Here is a 23,847-nt window from a genome sequence, read left to right on the forward strand (position 1 = left end):
AAAGGAGGCAAGGATATACAATGGAGAAAAGACAGTCTCTTCAATAAGTGATGCTGGGAAAACTGGACAGCTGCATGTAAAAGAATGAAATTAGAACACTCCCTAACACCGTACACAAAAATAAACTCAAAATGGATTAGAGACCTGAATGTAAGACTGGACACTATAAAACTCTTAGAGGAAAACATAGGAAGAACACTCCTTGACATAAAGCATAGCAAGATCTTTTTTCTTCCACCTCCTAAGGTAATGGAAATAAAAGCAAAAATAAACTAATGGGACCTAATGAAACTTAAAAGCTTTTGCAAAGCAAAGGAAACTACAAACAAGACGAAAAGACAACCCTCAGAATGGGAGAAAATATTTGCAAAAAATCAATGGACAAAGGATTAATCTCCAAAATATATAAACATCTCATGCAGCTCAATATTTAAAAAACAAACAACCCAATCCAAAAATGGGCAGAAGACCTAAATAGACATTTCTCCAAAGAAGACATACAGATGCCCAAGAAGCACATGAAAAGCTGCTCAATATCACCTATTATTAGAGAAATGCAAATCAAAACTACAATGAGGTATCACCTCACACCAGTTAGAATGGGCATCATCAGAAAATCTACAAACAACAAATGCTGGAGCGGGTGTGGAGAAAAGGGACCCCTCTTGCACCATTGGTGGGAATGTAAATTGATACAGCCACAATGGAGAACAGTATGGAGGTTCCTTAAAAAACTAAAAATAGAATTACCATATGACCCAGCAATCCCATTACTGGGCATATACCCAGAGGAAACCATCATTCAAAAAGACACATGCACCCCAATGTTCATTGCAGCATTTTTTACAGTAGCCAGGTCATGGAAGCGACCTAAATGACCATCAACAGACGAATGGATAAAGAAGATGTGGTACATATATACAATGGAATTTTACTCAGCCATAAAAAAGAACAAAATTGGGTCATTTGTAGAGATGTGGATGGATCTAGAGACTGTCATGTAGAGTGAAGTAAGTCAGAAAGAGAAAAACAAATATCATATATTAACACATATATGTGGAACCTAGAAAAATGGTACAGATGAACTGGTTTGCAGGGCAGAAATAGAGACACAGATGTAGAGAACAAACGTATGGACACCAAGGGGAGGAAAGTGGCGGGGGTGTTGGTGGTGGGATAAATTGGGAGATTGGGATTGACATATATACACTAATATGTATTAAATGGGTAACTAATAAGGATCTGCTTTATAAAAAAAATAAATAAAATTCAAAAAAAAGAAAAATAAGGTGGGTAAGGAGATAGTGATAGGATGCTATTGTATTATGTTTATTTATTTAATGTTTTCTCCTTAAAGGAAAAGGCCTCACACACCTTCTTCACTTCTACATCCTAAGCGTCAGGGACCTAACCCCCAATAAATATCTCTTTAGGTAGGAATAGAACTACCTTACAGATGCTAGAAATAAATATCCTTATAGTGGCTTTTATAAAGCTAAGAATGATGACATGATGCCTAATGCTGCCACCTAGAGTGGCCTATGTAAACATTCTAAAGCAAAACTAAGTGATTTAGAACCAAGGAGCTTAAGTTTTATCACAAAAATAGAATAACAGGATTTCCACTTCCAATAAAGATGGAGTAACATGAGACTGGATTTCCCCTTCCACTAAACAACATTTTAAGTGGGCAATATATATATATATTTTTTATATAGGTATATATTTATTTTATATATATGAAATGATGGTTTTCAGGCAGTGGACATTAAGCAATGCAGGACAGAGATTCCTTTAAAAAGAGCAAACAATCAAAGTAAGCACAGTTGTCCCAGTTTACTATCTATAGATATCTTCCAGGCAACAGTGCAGGGAGGTGGAAACCAGGTTGAGCTCAGGCATCTTCCTGAACTGAGGAGAGAGAGCTGGGTGTCCAAAGAGATAAAGGTGCCTAGAATTTGTAAGGCAAATCCCTTAAGAGACAATATCTACACAGGTAGATTAAATTCCAGAAATGTTCAAAAGATCCCTCCCAAATTTTCAGCTGAGTACTGACCAACACATGCATGTGAGGAAACCACATGAGGCTGTGGAAAGAACAACCCAAAGGAGAAGAGGTAACAATCACTGGATTCACACATCCAAGAATAGTTTGTGTTCTCACCAGCCAGAGTGGAAAACCTTGTAAGTCATGGTCAATTAGGTAGAACATTCAGAAAGATGTTATCTCTGTCATGGAGAAAAATTAGCCCTGGATAAAAGGCTGCTCCAATCCTACCTCAGAAAGCTTAAAAGCAAGCCTCAAAAGTATCAAACTACTTTAAGTAAGTAATGTAACTGCTTCCCAGAACAAAGCTAAAGAATACTTATTAGAATATAAAAACATTCAGTACCCAACAATTTAACAATGTCTGATACAATCAAAAATTACCAGGCATGCAAAGAAGAAAGAAAACACTACCCATACTAAGGAGAAAAATTAATCAATAGAAAGAGACCCAGAAAAGGCAAAATGATATAGTTAGTAGACAATGACATTAAAAGAGTTATTATTACTATATTCCATATATTCAAGATGGTAGAAGTAAGACGAACCATGTGGAGATATGGAAGACATTTCTCAAAAACCCAATTGAACTTCTGGTGATGGAAATTATAATGTCTGAGATTAAAAACATACTGTATGGGCTTAATAACAGATTATACACTGCAAAAGAAAATATCTGTGAACTTGAAGATATAACAATAGAAACTATCCAAAATAAAATACAAAGAAAAAAGAAAGACAAAAAAACCCCAGAGCTTTAGTAAGTTGTGGGACAACTTCAAGAGGGCTAATAATTAGTTGGAGTCCCTGAAGGGAAGAGAGAGAGGGATAAATAGAAAAACTATTTGAAGAAAAATAATGGCAAAAAATTTTACCAAATGTGAGGATCACTATAAAACCCACAGATTCAAGAAGCTTAATGAACCCAAAGCACAAGAAATATAAAGAAAAATAAGTCAAGGTATGTCATAATCAAAATGTTAAAAGCAGTGATAAAAAGAAAATCATAAAAGCAGCCGGGGGGCGGGGGGGGGAAGCACATTACATACAAAGGAATATAGATAAGAATAGTAACAGACTTCTCTTCAGGAACAATGTAAGCCAGAATACAGTGGAACATCTTTAAAACATGGAAAGAAAAAAAAAACAAAAAACAAAAAAAACTGCCAACTTAGAATTCCAAACCCAGAGAAAGTACCCTTCAGAAACAAATGTAAAATAAAGATTTTTTAAGACTCACGAAAGATATAAGGTTAATTACCAAAAGACTGTTTAAAATAAAAGTAATAAGAATGTAATATGAGATGTATAATTTAGACAGAAGTAAAATATCAATATATAGCAAAAAGAGCACAAATGCCAAGAGAAGAGGAATAGAATTACGCTGTTGTAAGATTTTTATACTATTTGTGAAGTGGTCTAATGTTACTCAAAAGTAGTCTATGAGAAGTTAAAAATGTATGCTATAAATTCTAAAGCATCACACAGAAGAAGGACATAGCTAATAAATCAATAAAATGGAATTTTTAAAATACTGAATTAATCTGAGAGAAGGCAGCAGACTGGGAAAAGGGAACAAAATATAGATGGTACAAATACAAATCTAATAGCAAGATGGTATATTTAAAGCAAATCATAACAATTGTGAATCATATTAATGTTAGTCTTCTTTACAGAAACACTTGAAGCTAGAAAACAAAGAAGCAATGTCTTCAAAATTCAAATGAATGACTTTCCACATAGAATTCTACACACACACTACTAATCACACAAGAGGGTAGAATAAAAATATTTTCGGTCATGAAATACTGTCTCAAGAAACTTAACTGTCTGGTTGGCAGCCGTACACTTCCTCACCCAGCTTCACCACGAAGGCATTGCCCACCTCCACCCCACCTTGCTTGGCAGTTCAGGCACCCTATCTCAACTTAATGCAACCATATTCACTGGGTATACCATACCTACCAGGTGCAGTCCTGAGCACTAGGAATCATAGATAGCTAAGTCACCATCCACATCCTTAAGGAGGAGAGCAGATGTATACATAAACATTTCTAGACACAGCAGATGACAATCAGAGCTAAAGCAGAGCCCTGGGAATCTCCTGTGGGGAGATGTGGAATGGAGCAACTAATTGTGTCTGGAGCATTTGGGAAAGCTTCTTGAAAAGCGTAGGACTGTATCACATCTAAGATCATCCATCTGGCATCCCCAAAGACCTCTACACAATCTGTTTATGCTCTACCTACCAACAACCAACTGATATGCTACTCCACCGGGCACAGGGCCTCCATCCTACCTGACTCCCCTTCCTCTTCCACGACTCCCTCTACTCATATCTGCCAGCTCCCATAACACCCTGACATATATGTCAGACTCATTGGACCCTATAGTCTTTGTCATTGGTCTTCTCCATCACTGAAAGCACTTCTTTCTATTGATCTAAATCCTGCTCCACCCTTTCAGGGAATACTGGGGCGTTTCATTTCCTCCGAGCACTCCTCTGCCCCCTCTTTTGTAAGCATGATGCACTTATCGGGGAAGGCAAATGACCCCCATGTGCCTACTGCCTCTGTTCCCCACTCCCCCTGTAGCAGACAACCCTCCCTCGCTGGTCTCCAGCCAGCACACCTCCCACTGCATCCTAATGCACCTTCCCATGGTGTCCAATCAGGCATGGCCCCCAGACTGGAGTAGGCAGGTGAGTCAAAACTGTTTGCCACACCAGAGTTAAAAGTTGCACCATTTGCATTTAATCATGAAAGTAAATCATAACAACAAATGCTTGAGCACCAACTATGTACGAGGCCATGAAAGACAGCAGAGAGGGACAAGGTGCTGCCCTGCTTTCCGGAGCTCTTGGTCTAAGCTGGGCAGGTGAACCTATGAGGTGTCATCTTGTATCATTGGTAGATTGTCAGTACCTTGAGAGCAAGAGCCATTGCATCTACCTCTGTATTCCCTCTCACTGTACGAGCAGAGAACTTAGCACTTAGCCTCAATAAATACCAAGATGGTATCATCCACAAAAAAGAAAAAAATCAGAGCCCAATGCTACATTTCTGAGCACCTGGGCCGAGGCCTTGTCTCACTATCAGGGAGCCCCACCGGCAGTTCTGACACCCAGGCCCAGATCCATTCGCCTCTCCTCGATAGAGTTACAGAGCTAGGCTTTCTTTCTTACCTGTATCAGGCCTTTATATCCCGTTCTGACAGCCCAGGTCAAGGTAAATGGCACTGAGATTATGTGTCCTACATGGGGCTGATCAAAGTAGCTCACTGCCTCCTGGGGATCTAGAGGTCCCAGGTCATGGGAAAACTGCCAAACCCCATCATTTTAGAAAAGAAGTCTTTTCTTAGCATTGCTTTGTTTGTCTGACCTGAGCCGAATGCTCCATGTCCACCTACTTGGCGGAAAAGAAATCAGCCAACATTTCAAAATGGCAGGAACTGAGTAAGTTTAAAACCAAACATCTTCATTTTGACAAGAAAGCAGTCATTCCTTTCCTCCATTAACAGAGCTAAAGAAAAACCTTTTACATTTGTCTATGGTTAAATGTCCTGACATCTGAATTATAAGTGTAATCTCATCTCTTGCCTGATGCTCACTTGTAAGCCTGTAAACACACCACTTGCACACCTGGATACAGCACTTGGGAAAAGAAACACGTTCTAATCTCTTATCTCAGCTGATTCTCCAACCTACAGAGTAAGACAGGCAAAAAAGGGATTATTATTTACAATCATGTATGAGGGTCAAAGTCAACAGGAACAACAAAGAACAGTAACTGTGCCCTCTGGTTTGATAGGACCTGACTACACCCACCTGGTGAGGAAGCATACCTCCTCACCGTCCCGTGCCTGCCAAATCTCACCTGAGCTTTTACAGAGCTCCACCAGGACCTCGGCCTAGGGCCGTTCAGGCAACTTGGACTGAGCAACCTGAGGACACACCTTGGAGGCAAAGCTGCTGACTGTACGTGTTGGTAACTGGTGGGTGGCGCTGCCCGCATTTAAGAACGTTTGCAGTCAAGTGTTCAGAGGCACTTAGACCTTGTCCAGAGGTGGTAAAAAGCCTGGGGTCAGGTTCCAGATCTGCCACTAACTGGCTTTGTGGACTCAAGCAAGCGACTTTACCCCTCCTTACCAATACTTCATCATAAAATGAGAATAAGAAGGGCAGAAATGGCCCAGGTTTGCTGTCGAGGGTGAATGAGGCCCCATGTCACCCCCTCCCTCCACTGTGCCTGCAAAGGAGCCGATGCCTGTGGGTCAGGGGCAGGAAGAGGCAGCATTCAGCTCACCAGATGTTTCTCCCCACCATAAAAACCACTCTTTGGGATGAACAACCCTAATTCGCAGTCACCTTTTTTCCAGTGAATGTAATGAGACCATAGGAACATAAATCATTTTGTTCTGAATAAATTCATGAATCAAAGTTTAAAATTTTTAAAAAAAGAAATTTAACTCTCAAGCGCCCTTTCTCAACAAACGACTGGAAAATATACCCTACAAAATGAGAAAGTAGCCCAAGAAAAAGGAACCAGGAAACAGAGGATCCAACACAAGAAGGGGAAGAAGTTTCCGGAATGAAGGTAAAGAGACGTCCCAGGATGTTAGTTGGTCATCAAGCCCAGAAACCTACCAAGGTTGGCACAAGAAGTTAGAAAGTTCCAACGTGGGTGACTCCAAGAAAAAAATAGAATTGATAGACTATCAACTGAAAAGTGGCATGCAACTCCAGTAGAGCATATTAGAATGAATTAATGACAGATACGTGCAAAACAGGTAAATCAAAAAGTAAGGCAATGATTAATGCTGGGGGAAACAAACCCTTATTCAAAAGAGTAACATGTAATTGTGTATTTCTTTGATAAAAAATATACATTTTAATTTTTAAAATATATTTACCAAGGAGCAGAGTCTGCCCAGAAGCTCGATTTCTTTTCTTTTTTTAAACACTTGATTTTAAAAAAAATGTTATATCTTATTTCATTTGCTGACAATGGAAAAAAATGATTTAGATTTGTGTATACTAACATCCCTCACTTATACATATACACATGCTTCTTCTACCCCTACCCTCCCAATATTACAATTTTGCAAAATCCAAAATTCAGTGGTAATAACATTATGACCATGCAAATGTTGCCACAGCTGTAGCTCAGGAGAAGAGGAGTTGGAAAAGCTGTGCACAGAAAGTCAGTTGGTAAAATAATATCTAAAACTGAAAAAAATCAATATTTTTTCAGCATAATTAGAAATATGGAGATAAAATTCAGATGAGTCAGCTAAGAGTTGAAGGTCTCTGCTCCTGGGGAGCATAACTCAATGTTAGGGAGGAGGACTCCTGCAATCCTATTTTATTTTTTTATAATGAGTCTGCTTTTCTTTAATAATAATTTTAATTAAAATTTACAAAAAAATTATAATCACCAATGTGCTTAGGCTTTCCAGCAAATGCTTTTTTTTTAGAAAAAATATCTTGAAATTAAAATAAAGATCGATTTGCAAATCAAATAAGGTATTCTGTCAAATTGAAAAAACAAATAATGCAATATGTATTTAAAACTTGGACAAATTACAATCCAGGAATTCAAAACTCTAACTCCACACCATTTGGTCGAGGGAGATTGGCACATTACATTTAACTTTTTTTTTCAGTTTCCTGTTTATCAAAAATTAGACTTGAATAAGTAAAGTCCAGATGTTGGAAAAATTAATTTAAAAACTAGTGAAAATATAACACCCTAGCAGTACCGTCATATGTTTTGTGAATCGTACTATTAATAGTAGGACATAATAAAAAGAAGACTGGAATCTAGGATTTTAATCCTAGATCTGCCACTCAAACATCATTTAATAACGGACTAGTCAATTCCCTTCTCTGTGCTGCACTTTCCGTCTGTAAAATGAGGGGATCTTAACTGGGTCATCTCTCAAGTTTCTTTCACGTCTTATGAGAATACAAAAGATACATTAGGAACATGACAAGAATTTCCTCTTTTTCTACTCATGCACCTCTTAGATTGATTTATATAATTATATGCAGGCATTTGAAAACCCTACAGTCTCCAAGGATCTGACCATCGATCACAGCAAGAAATGCAGTAGTCTCATTTAAGCTAAATCTTAAAAATCATCAGCCCCCACGAATTAAGGGTGTGGTGTCAAGAATAATCCAATAAAACTACCATACGACCCAGCAATCCCACTACTGGGCATACACCCTGAGAAAACCATAATTCAAAAAGAGTCATGTACCACAATGTTCACTGCAGCTCTATTTACAATAGCCACGACATGGAAGCAACATAAGTGTCCATCAACAGATGAATGGATAAAGAAAATGTGGCACATATATACTATGGACTATTACTCAGCCATAAAAAGAAACGAAATTGAGTTATTTGTAGTGAGGTGGATGGACCTAGAGACTGTCATACAGAGTGAAGTAAGTCAGAAAAAGAAAAACAAATACTGTATGCTAACACATATATATGAAATCTAAAAAAAAAAAAAAGTGGTTCTGAAGAACCTAGGGGCAGGACAGGAATAAAGATGCAGACATAGAGAATGGACTTGAAGACATGAGGAAGGGGAAGGGTAAGCTGGGACAAAGTGAGAGAGTGGCATGGACTTATATATACTACCAAACGTAAAATAGATAGCTAGTGGGAAGCAGCTGCATAGCACAGGGAGATCAGCTCAGTGCTTTGTGACCACCTAGAGGGGAGGGATAAGGAGGGTGGCAGGGAGACGCAAGAGGGCGGAGATATGGGGATATACGTATATGTATAGCTGATGCACTTTGTTATAAAGCAGAAACTAACACACCGTTGTAAAGCAATTATACTCCAATAAAGATGTTAAAAAAAAAAAAAAAAAGAATAATCCAAAGCACTTCCACTTAGCTTTAGGATCCATTATATATTTTTGGTTTACAGCAAACTCAAATTAACATTTTGGTTTATTCGGGCTGATTTTTAAATTTGTTGACCTAATTACATACTCAACAATCTAGTCTAAAAACACACCTGGCTTGATAGAAAAGACACTGTCTTTGAATTCGACATAGTCCTTGAATTTCTAAAGGCTGGTTCACACAGAGACCTAGTTGACATGGTAATAAAAGAGACTTTTGTAGTGTGTGTCTTGCTCACAAGTTCTTCTTCCCTGAGAACAGTTCTCCACTCTGATTCTCCAAGCCACGTTTTAGTTACATAACCACTGTTCAGGACTCACTTGATTGGCAGTGGCCGAGCACCAGAGCCAAAATGAGTCAATCAGAGCTCTGTAACTTGAGAGAGTGAAATCTCAATGTGGGTTTGGGTTCAGTTATATGAAAGCTACATAAACTTGAGAACTGGGGCACAGCCGTTATCGTATGAGTAGAAGTAGCAGAGATAGTTGATTTGCAAAGACAGACCAAAAAAAAGAAAAGAATTTTTTTTTATTTATTTATTTATTTATTTATTTATTTTTATTTTTGGCTGTGTTGGGTCTTCGGTTCGTGCGAGGGCTTTCTCCAGTTGCGGCAAGCGGGGGCCACTCTTCATCGCGGTGCGGGGACCGCTCTTCATCGCGGTGCGCGGGCCTTTCTCTATCGCGGCCCCTCCCGTCGCGGGGCACAGGCTCCAGACGCGCAGGCTCAGCAATTGTGGCTCACGGGCCCAGCTGCTCCGTGGCATGTGGGATCTTCCCAGACCAGGGCTCGAACCCGTGTCCCCTGCATTAGCAGGCAGATTCTCAACCACTGCGCCACCAGGGAAGCCCAAAAGAAAAGAATTTGCAGAAAGAAATGAAAGCAAAATATAAATAAAACCTGTTTTCTGGGCTTCCCTTGGCCTTCTTAGTCCCTTTTGAGTCACAACTGCATTCCTATCACTGGATCCCAGGTCATTATATTAAATTCTTCCTTCTTGCTTAGACTAACTGGAACCAATTTCTATCATTAGCAGCAAAAAAAAGTTTGCTACTGTTAAATTGACTTTTTCAACCGAATTGAAAATTGTAATGAGGAAGTCTTTTGGATTACTTTTTTTTTCTTTTTTCTGAATTAACCTGTAATTTGCTCAGACACAAAGTGAGTTGGTATCACAGAGCCCCAGATTATTAAAAGATGATTGTGCATTTAGAAATTTTGTCTTATTTTCCATGTTAGTCTCTATTCTACAAAGTTTAAGCTTTAGTGTATAACTAAGATGATATACTGCACTTATCAGGTTAATAGAGGGTCATAGCAGTGGAACTTTTTATTGGAATGTCCAACTGCATTCCTGGATCAGTCACAGGTGAATCCATAATAATTAATATTTTCTGAAAGCAATGGCAAAATGTTCCGACTAACAGATGAATAAAATAGCCACTGGAGCCCCTTGGCTGCTATTTGTTGACTACTTCCAAATAGCTGCAAAATATATGCCCCTTCTGCAAAAATTGAAACTCCAAAACCCTTCAGATAAAGGGGAGCAGATGCTATAATGCAAAGTGCACCAAAATGAGTGTCAGCTGATGTGAGTCCAAGGCTTTACAACTGTCTTCGCCTCTGTGGATCTTAGACTCTTCATCTCATTTGGAATAGAAAAAATCCAACATGAAACCCATAGGCCAAATGAAGCCCAATAGACCACCTGCTAATGCCTCCCTTTCTTGGAGGGAAACTTTGTTTTTTCCTTCCAAGAAATGTTGTTAAACTTTTTGTGCCTGTGTTTCCTCATCTGCACAATGGGGGTGCTAATTGTACCTACCTCACAGCGTTGTTGTGAGGCAGCTATTACACACAAGGTGCTTAGAAGAGTGCCTGACAAATAGGAATGCTCAATTAATTATAGCCATTGTTGCTATTATTTTTATTATCCTGAGGATATTTTTAACAGACTAGCTAGTTATGGGTGTCCCACTGCTAGTATGTTTGACCGCTACCAACTATAAATTTCACAAGATTTGTTGGACAAGTTTGTAACAGTAATCAAAGCTGAATATATTTAATGATAGTATTTTGAGACATTCAAGTTCAATTCCACTAACAGAATAATTAAATTGGATCAACTTAAATGATTGTTGAATAAGGAAGAATAGGGCTGACTAAAGCTTGCAGGTAGCACCTGACTCATTTTGAGGTCATGGCCAATATTGATGCTACAAGAAAACTTACCATTATAACCTTTTCACATCATGAGGAAAAACTGTTGAAGACATGTGGACAAAGGAAAGGAAAAGACATAGATATATCCTATTTGTCTGAGTTCTAATAGTGCTTCCAAATCAGACATTGTGGGCTTCCATGTTTTCTGCTCTAGAAAATTCTGAGCCTAGAAAGCAACTATTTCTATGGTTACCTAGAAGCAGAAAACTACTGCTTAGAACAGATTGTGGTCTCTTCTGCACACCTGCCAAATAGCATCAGATCAGAGGAGATGCTGTTCATTTAGAAAAATACATGCCTTGTGTTGAACTTCACTGTGAATGTCCACCCCCACCCCACCTCAGGCCATAATCTGGAAGGATATGAAAAATTAGAAGTGAATTGCTCGACACAATTAAGTGAGAAGAACTTTGAATCTCATCAGGCAACCCAGGCAGGACGATAGGAAGGGATAAGCAGAAGACATGAGCCACAAGAAGGAAGGCCAGCCCACCACATCATCTCCATATAACAGCCAGTAGCAGGGAATTTTAGGACAATAAATCTAATGCTCATTTTTAAATTGCTGTCTTCATGATGCTATGCTGTAATTCCTTCAGTTCCCACAAAGCTTCAATAAAAAAGAAAAAGAAAGTAGAAACCAAGAACAGTATTTAGAAAGCACATTGCAGCATTTTTTTCGGCAAAAATCCACAGGTGGGATTTTCCATAGCAATGTCTTATTTGGATTTTAAAATAAACATTGACTCCAGAAGGTGAGGGGACTGTGGGGTCCACACAACTGACACTTGGGTTACATATGAATGACCTACCCCTACACAATGGAGAAATACTTCTTCCACATGACAGCAAATAGCTCAGTGTCTTTAACTTTATCTTACCATTGTCTGATTTGTTTAGCTCTTACTTGGGTCCCATTCAGGACTATTGTGTTCTCTTAGCTTATTATTATGGTTACCTTCCAGTTCTTAAACAATCATGTCTCCTATGGGTCCATGTTTACGTAAAACAGGGATTGAGTACTGATATGCAGCCAGAATAAAAGCAGTCCATACAAAATAGGGTTGGATTTCAAAGGAAAAAATAATTTAAGTTTTTTTTCCTTCTGCATTCATTTCTCTCTGTATGTAACCAATGTGAAATAACATTCCCACTTTATCAAGACCAAAAGTTAGGTACCAAGAAATTCATTGATTCCACAAATATTTATTGCCCTCAGTTGTATGACTGATACCGCTAGGAGGCAGGGCCATAAAGATAAATACAAAATGGGCACAATTTAATTAGGGAAAGAGAAATGAAAACAAAAGTGGAAGCCTGTGTGTATAGTACACTAAGAAAAATGTAAGGAGGTTTAAAGGACTGTGGCTAAAGGAGATGCAAAAATTCCAAAACAAGGTGATAACGGGAACAAGTTTTGAAGAATTCATGGGAGTTCACCAAGCCAACAGGCGGGAAAGGGCATTGCCAGAAGGCGGGGGCATGAACCTATGAGCTACCACCACTCCAAGAGGAAACAACAGGAAGCTTGATATGTAGGGAAATCAATTGGCAGGAGAAAAGGGAAAGGCAGACAGTGTTGGGATTCTGAACGTCCTTACATGACTGAGATGTTCTGCCTTTAATCCATGAATGATGGAGATCCAGCTTAATAAAGACCAGAGTGACGAAGAGGATTGTTGCTTTAAAAGGGTGGGTTGGAAGGAAATAGAAATGGAATCTGGAACTCCAGAAGACCTGCACTATGATGATGACTGTAGGGGAGCAGGAACATTATATTCTTATTAGTGGCCAGGCCCAAATGGGATACCTCTGCTTTATTCCCAGAGCCTGGCTGCCTACATGGACTGTTAAACTTGCCCAAGGGAGGAGGGGGGGGAAAAATCACTTTTTCTTTTTTCCTGGACAATTCCCAAATGAGGAGCTCTATATCCAAGCAATTTTTTCTGCTTTCCTGCATTTTTAACTGCCTCCTGGAGCCGTCTGCATTAATTAGTTCTACAGCCTCTTAGATTTCCATCCCAATTGCTAAGCAGAAAACTTTCTGCCCCCACTAAGATTTAGACGACTAAAGGGAGGACCCCAGGGCTTGGCCTGTAAATGGCAGTGAAGGGATGAAATCAACTCCAGTCTGAGGTTCTGAGCTCAGAAAGCAACACTAAGTTCACATCCCTGAGCTGAAGTGATCTGCAATCCTCACCACCCTCCTCAAATCACCACCACTGACATCTACTGCCCCTGACAATCTCAGGAAAGCCAAGTTGTATTCCTACCATCTTTACATGCAATCCATCCAAATGATCTTTTGCCAGATCCCAGTGGAGTGTAGAGATTCTTGTAAAGGATTTGTGAAATTTTGTTGTTTTTTGATCAAACGTTCTTATTTTGTTTCTCTTCCTTCATGCGGGCTTTGGGGGAGAGCTCAGCTTTCAGTTTGGTGGTGAGTTATCAGTTAAACACCTCGTCCCCAAAGGACTCTCTTGGAGTCTTTTACGAATGACATTGGAAACAGTCTCAGTTGATTCAACAAGGCGGACAACTATGTCCTTAATGGAGACTCGTGTGCTATAGCTGGGCTGTATCTACACGTGCTAACTTACTTAGGAGGAAAAGTTAGGTTTAAATATTGGATAAAATACTTTTAATATGAAATTAGTTATGACTTGTTGGATGAAATTCAACTGATTATTTTCAAACCCAACTAGCCTTTAAAATAAAATAACCATATTCTCTTTTTTAACATCTGTGTATGGATATCTCTTGTGTACTGCGGTTAGAGGAAACCTGAAAAGGATGGTTCCGACCAATTCTTCCTCTATTTCTTTGGAATAAATATTAATATCTGTGAGTTGTCCTCATGCAATTTTAAAGAGTGCCAGAAAGACCAGAACAAACATCTGAAAGAATCCCCTAAAGGTGCAAATGAGGCCACTAAAACCCACAGAGGTTAAGTGACACCCAATGTCACACAGGAAGTATGTGGCAGAGCTTGAATTCTACCCAGATGTCCTGGTTTCTTTGTCCAAATCTTTTTAGCTACAATTCTTCTTTTTTAAAAATAATTGTTTATTTATTTATTTATATGTCTTAGGTTTACAACAAAATTCAGAGGAAAGTACAGAGATGTCCTGTATACCCCCAGCTCTCACATGTGCAGAGCCTGTCCCATTATCAACATCACTCACCAGAGTGGTACATTTTTTACTAAGGATAAACCTACACTAACACATCATAGTCACCCAAAGTCGATTATTTACCTTAGAGTTCACTCTTGGTGTTATACATTCTATAGGTTTAGATGAATATATAATGTCATGTAGCCATCATTATAATATCATAAAGAGTATTTTCACTGCCCTAAAAATCCTCTGTGTTCTGCCTATTCATTCCTCCCCCACCCCCCACCCCTGGTAATGACTGACCTTTTAACTCTCTACATAGTTTTGCCTTTTCCAGAATGTCATATAGTCGAAATCATATCATATGTAGACTTTTCAGATTGGCTTCTTTCACTTAGTAACATGCACTTAAGGTTCTTCCCTGTCTTTTCATGGCTTGATAGCTCATTTCTTTTTTTTTTTTTTTTTTTTTTTTTTTAAGATTTTTTTTTTTTTTTTAAATTTTTATTTATTTATTTATTTATTTATTTATTTATTTTTGGCTGTGCTGGGTCTTTGGTTCGTGCGAGGGCTTTCTCCAGTTGCGGCAAGTGGGGGCCACTCTTCATCGCGGTGCGCGGGCCTTTCACTATCGCGGCCCCTCCCGTCGCGGGGCACAGGCTCCAGAAGCGCAGGCTCAGCAGCCGTGGCTCACGGGCCCAGCCGCTCCGCGGCATGTGGGATCCTCCCAGACCAGGGCTCGAACCCGTGTCTCCTGCATTAGCAGGCAGATTCTCAACCACTGCGCCACCAGGGAAGCCCCATTTCTTTTTAGTGCTGAATAATATTCTGGAACTGCACTCAGCAGTGGGCCAGACTATGCTTCCCTGATCAGACTGTGCCGCCGATTTGGTTCTGCAGACGGGCAGAGTTGCTGGTTGGGACTAGACTTGGTCTCTGCAGGTAGGGACTGGGTCTGCCAAGACCCCAGTGCTGGTTTTTGCAAGCCCCTCTGCCTTCTCTGTCGCAGATTCCCTGTGGTCAAGCCCCACAGAGTCCCTACAATCCCCATGGGGCTCCCAAGAAGTGACCCACAACACCTGGGGTGTGGAGTCTGGATGTCCCCTCAGGCTCTCTTTTCCCACTAGAGGAACCACAGGCTCAGGGACGACCTCTCAGTGTGATGCTGAGGCGGCCTGGGGGAGGACAATGCAATCAGCCTGTAGCTACAATTCAATAACAAAATAACAAACAACTCAATTGAAAAATGAGCAGAAGACCTAAATAGACATTTTCCAAAGAAGATATATACAGATGGCCAATAGGCACATGAAAAGCTGATAGACATCACTAATTATTAGAGAAATGTAAATCAAAACTGCAATGAGGTACCACCTCACGCCGTTCAGAATGGCCATCATTAAAAAGTCTACAGATAACTAATGCTGGAGAGGGTGTGGAGAAAAGGGAATCCTTCTACACTGTTGGTAGGAATGTAAGTTGGTGCAGTCACTGTGGAAAACACTATGGAGGTTCCTCAGAAAACTAAAAATAGAATTACCATATGATCCAGCAATCCCACTCCTGGGTATATATCCAGGCAAAACTATAATTCAAAAAGATACATGCACCCCTATGTTCACAGCAGCACTATTCACAATAGCCAAGACATGGAAACAACCTAAATGTCCATTGACAGATGAATGGATAAAGATGTGGTATATATATATACAATGGAATACTACTCAGCCATTAAAAAGAATGAAATTATGCCATTTGTAGCAACATGGATACAACTAGAGATTATCATACTAAGTGAAGTAAGTCAGAAAGACAAATACCATATGATATCACTTATATGTGGAATCTAAAATATGGCGCCAATGAACCTATCTGCAAAACAGAAACAGACCCACAGACATAGAGAACAGACTGGTGGTTGCCAAGGGGGAGAGGGTTGGGGAGGAATGGAGTGGGAGGTTGAAGTTAGCAGATGTAAGCTATTATATATAGCATGGATAAACAAGGTCTTACTGTATAGCTCAGAGAACTATATTCAATATCCTATGATAAACCTTAATGGAAAAGAATATTTTTAAGAAGTATATATATGTATAACTGAATCACTTTACTGTACAGCAGAAATTAACACAACATTGTAAATCAACTATACTTCAATAAAAATAATAAATAAATAAATAAGAATTGCCTGCCTTCATCCTCAGGCAAATCTAAGAAAATACAATTTCCCTGACAGGTTACCTTAGTCAACAATAAGACAAGATGTGGGAGAAAGAACCACAGACTGAGGAGAATTGAGACCCAACTGGCTGAGTGTCCTTAGGCCTCTGAGCTGTTTATAAAGTTAGTGAACTGCACTAAATGACCTTCGTCTCTCCTTTCTCTGACATTCCCTGTCTTCTGAAAAAATATGGCTCATTGCATCCTGGCCGAATACAAAATGTTTGTACTTGGACCACATTCGCAGGAGTTGATGGCTCTGAATAAACCAGAGAATCCCTACCAGCAGAAAAATGTCATTTCTGGCTGTGGCAGCTTTGGTCTCTGAATTTTCCACAGCGCCAGAGATAATGGCCCAGACAATTTTCCTTTTCTCTGCCTCTCATGTTTTTTGGCAATAAAAAGCCTATTGGAGATGGTAAATAATGTAAATGCAGCAGAATCCCAATCCTTCCCTGCAACACACTCCCACCACCATTTTAATCTACGAATCTGCCAAATCACACATCAACCAAAAGACACTTTGAGTTTATCACAAGATCCAGAGGATAGCTTCTTCACAAATGATTTCATTTTTCAGGCTTTCAATACGATGAGCTGAAGTGAGCCAGCGAACTCAGGTGAGTAGAGAAGGGATCCTTGAAATTTGTGGTGTCTGGGGATTTGGACATTCCCCACAGATAATCTAGCAAGTGCATCATGAAGCGAAAACAGTTTCTGTAAATGGAGAAGACAGAGTATGAAGAGGGGAGAGAAGGGAGATTGATGCAAACTATGAGAGGTCGTGGGAAAAATTAGTCTATTTTCTCAGCTGCTGCCAAAAAATGTCACTGGTGATATAAAGAAATGGAAAATGAGAAAACTCCATTATCATCCAAAACCACTTGTCCATTTCCTGTTCCATGTGAGAAGGAAAATTGGACCATAAACCCGATCTACACGGGGTTGTGGTCTTCTGGCGCCCTCTACTGTCAGGGAGGGAGACTGCAGCCGCCTGCACAAAGGAAGAAAATGACGCCAAGCCAGAATCTGGCCCTGGGCCTGAGAATCAATAAACTATTAGATAATGAGAAGAGAGAAAAGAAGAAAGGAGTGTGAGAGGGAGAGAGTGGACAGGAAATTCTCAAGTTCCTTCCAAGGCTGGAATCAAGGTTGAGTCCATACCCAGAAGAGAGCACTGCTCTCCTGAGTCCCACAGAGCTGGGTGATTAAATGGGTGAAATGCCTAGAAATGCTTAACAGAGGGCAGCTCTTGACATCAGATAGGTGCTTGATGAATGAAAAAGGGGGAAAATGATGGGGGGGGGGGGGAGATGGTAACTGGCCAAAACTGCCTCCCTCCAGCTCATCTTTGTAACAGAAATGTCTGACTCTGTCACTCATCTAAACGTTTTTCATAAATTGTATCAATCCTCCAGATATTTTCAAAAGTCTTTATGTTTGAACTACTGACTAAGGTAACAAGAAGTACTGTGATTTGAATTTTTATGGAGCCTTATAAATTCTCAATTGTTCTATAAAGTACTTGTTGTATTTGGGTCATTTAAATTCAGAAACTTTAGAACCTGGTGTGCCTGGATCAGGGAATTTCTAATTTAGGGGTAGGTGGGAAATGTCTACTCCTCGTAACTATAAGAGGTATTATTTTCCAGTTTGTTTCATTTTACCTAAAACTGTTTGTGGCACAATAGATCATAGGCCACCGCTGATTGAACAAGCACTACTGGTTTCACCCCACTACCTGTGAAATAGAGGTTGCTAACTGATGAGTGAGAGGTGTTATAAGACGGCTTTCACACTCCTCAGCAAATACTTGGTTCAGTGCCAGGAGGGTTGAGAGCTCTCTGACTGCCTTGACAATTACTAGAATGTAGCAGTTAGGTAAATGAGGCTGCAGTAACAAGTAGGCCCCTCCAATAAGCTCATTTCTTGCTCATGTCACAGTCTCAAGGTGATGTCCCCACTCAGCAGCCAGTGCTCCACATGGTGATTCAGGGGCCCAGGTTTCTTCCATCTTGTGGCTCTGCCATTCTGCAGGGTCAAAGCAGCAGCATCCTTGCCCAGTCCTGGAAGAGACAAGACCAGAGATGGCCTCCATCCTTTGTGCTCAAGTCCCACTGGCTAGAGCCCAGGCAAAAAATCCACACCTAACTGCAGTGGTCCAGCCGCATGCCCAAGAAGAACACAGAATTTGGTGAACAACCAAGTTCTAGGCTGTGGCTACCAGAACTTTGGAGGTCAATTTGTGTTCTCCCTTCTGGTAACTCATGCTATTTAAATCCCTCATTATTATAAATCCCTCATATTAATCCATCACAACACTTCTAAATGCTAGCACTAACATTTACAAGTTGTGTCACTTTGGACAAACTACGTAGTACCTCTAAGATACATATTTCCCTCATCTATAAAGTAGTGATAATGATAGTACTTATAGATAGTACTTACATATTGTAGGGAATAAATGAGCTAGTGTGTATAATGCGTTCAGCATGGTGTTAGCTGTTAACTAGAATGACCACATTTATTATTTCCTTCTTCTGTTTTGACTGTTTTTCCAAATCAAAGAACATCAATAAATCTCTATTTTCGTTATGTTCAAAGAAGTATCATATGGAGTAGATAGTTTATCCCTGCCCTCAATGAATTAAATCTATTTTGAAGATGAGACATAAAACTGGTGAAAAGTAAAGCCTTAAGAATATTTATATATGTATGGCTGATTCACTTTGTTATAGGGCAGAAACTAGCACACCATTGTAAAGCAATTATACTCCAATAAAGATGTTTAAAAAAATAAAATAAAATAAAGTAAGTGTACAAAAAAAAGAATATTTATACAGAATATTGAGCCAAAGATAGAAAAATTTCAATTAAAAAGTACATGATTAATTCTCAAATTAGTTGTGTGTACAATGAAATTTTCAGGAGGGAGAGTTAATGTAAGATCTTATGGTGGAGGTAAGATTTGGATTTGGTCTTCAAGAGTAGATTCTAGATAAGGATAATAGGTAAGATGAGGACAGAAGGCACTATAGGAAACTAGAATGACCTAAAAAAAAAAAAAAAAACGGCAAAGACCAAGAAAGCAGGGACATGGGGGAGGGGGAGGGGAGCAAGGAAAAGTTGATAGACAAGATGATACAATTTTTCTAAATGTATGAGAATAATAAAAATAAAGCTGGAAAGGTAGGTTTGTGCCAATAGAAGGCTAAGCTAAGAACTTGTCCTTGTAGGCCAGTGACTAGCAAATCTAAATGTGCAGGAAAAAGCCTTTTGCAGGCAGGGGAAGATATATAAAAGAGGTGGAGTGCAGGAGTTAAAAGCACGGGCTCCAGAGACACTGCCTAATTCAAACCTTGGCTCTGCCACTTAAAACATATGACCTTGGGCAACTTTGTCAACCTGTCTCTCAGTTTTCTCATCTGTAAAATGAGGTGATAAACTTTCACAGAGCTATTGTGAGGATTGTATGACTCAATGCACACATGGGAACTATTGGAAGAGGACCTGACACATGGTAGGGCAGCATTGGTATCAATGGTGATGACAGTGACAGTTGTGGTCTGCCCCTAAGGGAAGCCTTCATTATTCCAGGATTGAAGTCAACTTAGCTCTATACAATTGCTACTAGTAGGACACCTTTCTTTCTTAGTAATCATGAACTCTAGAACCACTGGACCTTTAGAAACCTTTAATGAGCTTATGTTTCCATTTGGCTTCATATATACAAGTAGAGCCAGGCATTTGTAAGTCCAACTCAAAATATCAGTTTTCCCTGAAGCTAGGTATATTCATTTGCTAGGGTTGCCGTAGCAAAATACCACAGACTGGGTGATTTAAACCACAGAATTTTTCTTCTCACAATTCTGGAGGCCAGAAGTTCAAGACCAAGGGCTTGGCAGGTTTGGTTTCTCCTGAGGCCTCTCTCCTTGGCTTACAGATGGCCGCCTTCTTACTGAGTCCTCACATGGCCTTTCCCCTGTGTGCACATCCCTGGTGTCTCCCCGTGTGTCCAAATTTCCTCTTATAAACACAACAGCCATATTGGATGAGGGCCCACCCTCATGACCTCATTTTAGTTTAATCACCTCTCTAAGGGCCCTTTCTCCAAACACAGTCACATTCTGAAGTACTGGGGGTTGGGGTTTCATCATATGAATTTGGGGGGACACAGTCAATTCAACCCACAACACCAAGCTAGGATCTTTCTCCTCATTATAATATTTTCTCCAGTCCCCTGTCATGGAGGACTCTTTTCATGACCATTATCTCATAATAAAGAGTTTGAGACTTTACCAAGAAAGCCAAGAGGTGTACTTGTGGTGACCATCCCCAGATACATACTCAACGCTTCCTGTGCCGTATTCTGGGCAGTGTGCCTGGATCCAGCCGCACACGGAACAACCTGCCTGCCCTGGTGAAGCTTGCATTCTAATAAGGGTGTCATAATCTAACGAAGTACATGACAGCACTTGGAGTGAGTCAGATGTGAACAAGTGCCATGGAGAATAAGAAAGAAGAATAAGGGAGAAGTGGAGCCCCCTGGGCAGGGGGATGACTACCTTATAAGGGGTGGTCATGGGAAGCCCCTCTCCTAGGGTCACATTGTAGCAGTGACTTGAGGAAGTCAGGGAATAAGCCATGCGGATAATTGGAGGAAGAACATTTCAGGCCGACAGAACGTCAAGTGCTAAGATTCTGAGCTGGGAGTGACTAGGAACATCAATGTGGCTGGAGCAGAACAGGTGAGGGAGACAGTGTTTGGAAATGAGAGGAGAGGTAGGTCAGGTCCCCTGTGTGGTGCCTTGCTGTCATTGTAGGGACGTTGGTTTTTGCTGGAGTGAAATGAGAAGTCACTAGAAGGTATTTTTTAATTAATTTTTATTGGAGTATAGTTGCTTTACAATGTTGTGTTAGTTTCTACTGTACAGCAAAATGAATCAGTTATACATATACATATATCCCCTCTTTTTTGGATGTCCTTCCCATTTAGGTCACCACAGTGCATTAAGTAGAGTTCCCTGTGCTATACAGTATGTTCTCATTAGTTATTTTATACATAGTATCAAGAGCACATATATCTCACTAGAAGGTTTTGAGCATGGTCTGATTTGTTTTTAAAGGCTCCACTCAGATTATTGTGTTGATAATAGACTGGGTGAGGGAGTGGGGAAGGGTGATTGAGTAGGTCAACTAGTTACAATTGTCAGGTTAGACGGTAACAGTAAAGTAGAAGCCGTGAAGTTAGTAAGAAAGGTTTAGATTATTGATGTTTTGAATGTAGAACCACCAGGAATTTCTGTTATTCCATCTGGTGCTTATAACTCCCTCTAGATTGCCTTTGGCATCCTGCCAATCAGCACTATCAAGGTTTCAGTTGCATTGAGCATTCTCTGTATCCTGGAGCCAAGTGTACAGCTTAAATACATGCATAGCCTCCCAAGTTCAATCTCCATATCAAAATAAATGAGCACTAACATGACATAAATCCTACATAGGAAACTGGATAAAGTAGGCATCTTTAACCATCTATATTCTGATCACAGGTTATAAAAAGTCCAAAGCCAAAAGGAATGCAGAATGCCTCCAGATGGTATCATATTCGGATAAAGAAATATAAAATGTCATCATGCATGTGAAACATTTCTAACCAGAAAAGGAAAAGAGAGCAGAAGAGAGGAAGGCAGACCAGGAAAGTGATAAAATTTGCTAACCCTAAAAGTGGGTAGCTAGCATGGTGCAACAGTTCTTGTCAATACTTTTGAAAGCAAGCTACAAAATTGTTTTCTAATTGCTGACGTTAAGAAGTTGTACCTTGAGTTTTTCTTATTTAAGATGAAGACTTTAGCATAGTTCTACTCATCTTTTCCTTCCCTGATTTTTGTTCACATAGTCTGAGAGTTTAGCTCAACACAATTTTTTTTTAGGTAAAAATTATCGAGTAAGAGGTGGGCGGAGGGCGCAGGAAGTGCGCCTGGCTGCCTTTCGCCGCCCAGAACGCAAACTGCGCATTTCAGATCTGCTTGGTAAACCAGATGCACCACCATACTGGCCACAAGACTTGTATTGTCTCTGGACACTACCTTCCAGGGTTTTCCTCCCAGCTTTCACCAAGGCCTCCCCTGTTGTGAAGAATTCCATCACGAAGAATCAATGGCTCTTCACACCCAGCAGGGAGTATGCCACCAAGACAAGAATTAGGATCTGGCATGGGAAAACTGGCCAAGGACTCAAAAGAGGCAGCTTTGGAACCATCATTGGAAAAAAAAAATATTTAAAATTGATCAGTTGAGATGTTTTATTGCTAGAGGGGCTGCTGTTGGTTTTGGTGTTCTGTGCTACTGTGGCTTGGAAATGTCTAATGAGATTGGCGCTATTGAAAAGGCTATAATTTGACCTCAGTATGTGAAGGATAGAATTCATTCCACCTATATGAACTTAGAAGGAAGTATTGGCTTAACAGCTTTGTCTGCCCTGGCAGTGAGCAGAACTCCTGCTCTCGTGAACTTGATGATGAGAGGCTCTTGGGTGACAATTGGTGCAACCTTTGATTGCACCAGTTGTCATGCAGCCATGATTGGAGCTGGAATGCTGGTACAGTCGATATCATATGGCAGGAGCCCAGGCCCAAAGCATCTTGCTTGGTTATTACATTCTGGTGTGATGGGTGCAGTGGTGGCTCCTCTGATGATATTAGGGGAGCCTCTTCTCATCAGAGCTGCATGGTACACGGCTGGCATTGTGGGAGGCCTCTCCACCGTGGCCATGTGTGCGCCCAGCGAGAAGTTTCTGAACATGGGAATACCTCTGAGCGTGGGCCTGGGTCTCATCTTTTTGTCCTCACTGGGATCTATGTTTCTTCCACCTACCACTGTGACTGGTGCCACTCTGTACTCAGTGGCAATTTATGATAGATTAGTTCTTTTCAGCACGTTTCTTCTGTATGACACACAGAAAGTAATCAAGTGTGCAGAAGAGGACCAGTGTATGGAGTTCAAAAATGTGATCCCGTCAATTCAATGCTGGGAATCTACATGGATACATTATACATATTTATGTGAGTTGCCAGTGTTCTAGCAACTGGAGGCAACAGAAAGAAGTGAAGTGACTCAGCTTCTGACTTCCTTAATACATCAGATATCTGGCTTGTTTAATAGGAGCAGATATTTGTTAAATAGTTTGTGCAAGCAGCTTTCATTGAAGTTTAGAAGATAAGAACTTATCAGCATATTTCAAGTGTTCCAGTAATGTGATGCTTCAGGTCTGCTTTTTCTTCTGCAGAATAAATTCAGTAGTTCTATTCCAAATAG

The 23,847-nt window shown here is 40.1% G+C and overlaps 1 pseudogene; it reads left to right on the forward strand.

Moving 5' to 3' along the window:
• Positions 1-12,830: 12,830 nt before the first annotated feature.
• On the forward strand, positions 12,831-23,640 carry LOC103016881 (growth hormone-inducible transmembrane protein-like; annotated as a pseudogene).
• The last annotated feature ends 207 nt before the right edge of the window (positions 23,641-23,847 follow it).

This window comes from Balaenoptera acutorostrata, chromosome 20, assembly GCF_949987535.1.
Source record: "Balaenoptera acutorostrata chromosome 20, mBalAcu1.1, whole genome shotgun sequence".
Classification (NCBI taxonomy): Eukaryota; Metazoa; Chordata; class Mammalia; order Artiodactyla; family Balaenopteridae; genus Balaenoptera; species Balaenoptera acutorostrata.